This window comes from Otolemur garnettii, unplaced genomic scaffold, assembly GCF_000181295.1.
Source record: "Otolemur garnettii isolate 467f Iridium unplaced genomic scaffold, OtoGar3 scaffold00001, whole genome shotgun sequence".
NCBI classification, from domain to species: Eukaryota; Metazoa; Chordata; class Mammalia; order Primates; family Galagidae; genus Otolemur; species Otolemur garnettii.
Window position 1 is genome coordinate 33,087,561 of NW_003852396.1, and position 4,430 is coordinate 33,091,990.

At 45.7% G+C, this 4,430-nt stretch overlaps 1 pseudogene; it reads left to right on the top strand.

The window, feature by feature from the left end:
* The first annotated feature begins 1,658 nt into the window (after positions 1 to 1,658).
* LOC100955586 lies at positions 1,659 to 3,957 on the top strand (annotated as a pseudogene).
* The last annotated feature ends 473 nt before the right edge of the window (positions 3,958 to 4,430 follow it).

A 4,430-nucleotide genomic window follows, 5' to 3' on the forward strand; every position in this document is an offset into this window, starting at 1 on the left:
CGATGACCATCCTCTTCTAGCCTGAAAGGTTTCAGCTGAGAGATCTGCAGTCATCCTAATACTCTTCCCCTTGTAGGTTATGGTTTTCTTACGTCTAACTGCTTTCAGAATTTTCTCTTTTATCTTAACTTTCGTGAAGTTAATTATGATGTGTCTGGGGGATGTCTTGTTCAGGTTGAGTCATGCTGGGGTTCTGAAACTATCTGCTATCTGATTTTCAGAATCTCTTGGCATGTCTGGAAATTTCTCTTTCATAATTTCATGAAGATGAGCCTCTGTGTTTTGTGAAGCAACTTCATCACCTTCTGGGATTCTATAAGGCGAATATCAGTTTTCTTCAAATTATCAGAGAGTTCTCTGAGAGTGAGATCTGTTTTTGCTCTCCATTTCTTTTGATCTTTGCGCTCCTGGGCTTCTTCAAAAGCTTTGTCTTCAGAATCAGAGGTCCTTTCTTCTGCATGTTGCATTCTGTTATGGAGGGATTCCACCATGTCTTTCAGATCCTTGAGAGCTGCAACCTCTTGTCTCAGTGTTTCAAAATCTTTGATCATTTTATCTTTGAAATTGGTGAGTTCTTGAGACATCTTTTGAATAATTTCTTGCAATATCTTTAGGATAATTTCTTGAGAAATCTTTTGAATAATTTCTTGAACTCTTAATTCCTTCCTTTCTTCCATTCTGTTAATCTTATTTGCTATCCACATTCTGAACTCAATTTCTGACGTCCCAGCCATTTGCTTGTGGATGGAGTCTTCAATTGTGTCTTCCCCATTTTCCTTTGGAGGAGTTGATCTACTCTAGTTATTTGAGTTGCCAGAGTTTTTCCGCTGGTTCCGCCCCATGCTGAGTTTACCTTGTTTGGAGTCCTTATCAGAACTGTTCAGTTGGTAGCTTCTTCTGGTTGCCCAGAGAGACAGGCAGGTCATGTCTGTTGTCTACTCCCAGTTCTCAGGTGCTGGGGCAGCCAGGATGCAGTGGAACAGCAGCAGCTGCACAGGAGTGTGTGTGTCTGGATTAGACCTCGTTCAGCCTGCTGGGGTGACTGAAGGGCAGGAGACCGGCAGCAGCTGGATCAGTCCTAGTTTGGCCCCCCTGGGGCAACCAGTGGAACAGGGGAACCGTAGTGGCTAAATCAGTCCTAGTTCAGCCTCGTGAGTAGCTGGAGGGGGGAGCGGAGGATTCCTTCACCATCGCCCTTTCGATCAGTCCTAGTTCAGCACCCTGGAGTAGCCAGGGGGTGGGGGAAAGGCAGCGGTAGCACAGGGTATGCGAGCGACCAGATCAGTCCTAGTTCAGCTCCGACATAGTGGCTGGGGGGAAGCGGATTACTCCTTCACCATCTAACCGTTGGACATGTGCAGCGCTAGCAAGCCGATCTGTGCCCTCCAAGCACAGTAGCCCGGAACAGGGGAACTCCTCCACCTCTGTCTGAGGGACATATGTGGCTCTAGCAAACAGTTCTGGGCCCTCCATGAGTGGTAGACCCTTCCACCACCACCTGCAGGGTTTGCGTGTCTCTAGCAAGCAGTTCTAGGCCCACCCTGCTAGGGGGTCTGGAGTGGGGAACTTTTCCCCTGCCCCCTGTGGAGTGTGTGTGTCTCTAGCAAGCTGTTTTGGGTCTACCTGGAATGGAGGACTCCCCTGCCACTGCCTGCGGGATGCCCATGGCACTAGCAAGCAGTTCTGGGCCTGCCCAGAGCAGAAGCCTGGGGCAAGGATCTCCTCTGTTGCCTGTGAGGCGTGCGACTTTAGCAAGCAGTTTGGGGCTCGCCCAGCTTCGTGAGGGCAAAGGGACCCACTCGGCAAATGGGTTAGTCTGAGAAGGTTAATACCTCCTTCCCCACCTTGCACCCAGTCACTCGTAATCCCCCAGGTCTGTGACCCTATTCACTCTAGTAGGCCACTGCTCCCAGGGTTTATGACTGGCAAAATCAGCCAGAAATCTGAGTTCAGCAGGGGGGCCTTGCATGTTTAAATTAGGCTTCTGTCCACTAGATTTCTCTGTAAATCAGAGGTTGCATTCAGCTCTGGGCAGCAGACAGATAGCAGTTTACACTTAGGTGTCAATTCTAGCCTCTGCCCGCCCACTGCCTTTGTCTCAGGGGGATTAGACCCTGAGGGCTGGTACTCCACCCAGGAAAGTTATCTGTGCCCTCCCTATGGCTGCTGTCTGGAACCTCTGCTTGCCCAGAGAGATGGGGCTGGAATGGTGTCAGCTTGCAGCTCAGGATGCCACCGTTGCTGCACTGGCATCCCCTGAGCTGACTCTCCTCTCCTCATGCCTGCACCACAGTCAGCACAGAACAGCACCAGCTCTTTCCCCCTCCACTTCTCTCAAGGAGATGCCCAAGAATCTGGATTCCATAGGTAACAAACCTCCAGACCTCGGAGTGGGTGGGTCAGGACTCCTCGGAGTTCAATGTTGCAGGTGGGGAATATATACAGTTTTATACAGTTCTACAGTTTTATGCCTGGCCGAAGGGTGTCATGGCACGCCAGCAGGGATAGGAGGTTCAGTTTTTAGGGGGTCTCTCCCGTGGGATAGAGTGGAGGAAGTTTGAACTCTGCTCACTTGTTTGCATGGAGTAAACTGTGAGCCCTTGTTGTGGGGGAGGGGACTCCCGTCTGCTTGGTGGTGGATTTTGTACCTTTTGGTTGTATTTTTGGGGTCACAGCTCACCTCAGGAAGGTTGAAAAGCACTCTTCAATCTTCTCTCTTGGCTCTGCTCCAAACCATCAGCTAACTTGCTAAACTTCTGTCCTTTAAGCGTCCTTCTGGATGGAAGCTTCTGTTAAAAGCTAGCTGCAGTCCGCCATCTTGGCTCTGCCCCCTAAAGAGGATCTTTATTTCTTATCTATGGAATAGTCTACAAATCTCTGCTGCTTTTTTGAAAAACAATAATTCCATAACCATACATTTGTCAATCAATTATTTCTAATAGAAATAGTCTTATATATTCTCACAAAGATTTAGTACACACTGAAAAGGTTGAGTTTGGGGACTAATAGTTTTCATACATCTTCTCTTTCCCTGTGGCTCAATATTAGTTGGGCCCCCATTTGACTGACTGGCTTCCCAGGCCTAGAGGCCATTCATCACTGGAATTCCATCCCCTTCTTTGCAGTGTATGTCTCTGTGTTTCTTGGCAATGGCACACTGCTCTACCTCATCAAGGATGACCACAGCCTTCATGGACCCATGTAGTACTTCCTTACCATGCTTGCAGACACAGACCTCATAGTGACGCTGATCACAATGCCTACGGTAGTGGGTGTCTTATGGGTGAATCTCTGGGATATGAGCCATGGGACCTGTGAAAAGGCCCACATCATCCACTCTCTTTCTATTGTGGAATCGGGTATCTTGCTTGCCTATGACTATTTTATTGCCATCCACATTCCCTGAGGTATAACTCTATCCTTACCAATTCCAGAGTGATAAAGATAGGACTGGGGGTACTGTTGAGGGGCTTTTTATCCCTTGTGCCTCCAATCCTGGCACTGTATAGGTTCCCACACTGTCAGTCCCATGTTCTTTCTCTTGCCTTTTGCCTCCACCAAGATGTCATAAAACTTGCCTGTGCTAATATTGCATTTAGTCACTTATAGCCAGTTATTCTGGTTGCTTTGACTTTCTTCCTAGATGCTATGATTGCTGTCTTTTCTTATATCTTAATCCTTAAGACAGTTATGGGCATTGCCTCCAGAGGGAAGCAAGCTAAAGCTCTCAACACTTGTGTTTCCCATATTAGCTGTGTCCTGGTATTTTACATCACTGTGCTTGGCCTAACTTTCATGCATAGGTTTGGGAAACACACCCCACATGTGGTTCATATTACAATGAGCTATATTTATTTTCTATTTCCTCCATTCATGAACCCCATTATATACAGCATCAAAACCAAGCAGATTCAGAAAATCTTTGTTCATCTATCTTTTGGTGACAATAGGGCTTGAACCATTTTATTATAAAGTAAGATCTTTGGAATTTCTGGGCATTTTGCCTAAGTAGAAAATATCTTAGCTTTATACCCAATATCTCTTTTATCTGCATTAGACGGACTTTAATTATTACGTGAAACCACAAGCTAAGTTCAACAGAAATGCAATAAATATATCTATCATTTGATCAATAAACAAAAGCTTAGTATATATCTATTCATATTGAGAGACATAAAGATATATATGGAGAGATATCAATCTAGTTTTCTATTTATCTATCCATCATTCTCTCCATCAAGAGATATTAGGAAGTTGGGATTCAATTGAGTTTGTAGATAAAGAGCAGAAAGGCATACATGAAAAAGCAGGAAAAACAAAGGCAATTCTAATCTAATGCCCATAAAAAGCTAAAATACCATTTCAGAAAAGGCACAGTGAAGTAGGAAGCCTAGTTCAAGACTATGTTGAGCTGGAATATATTCTTCTTA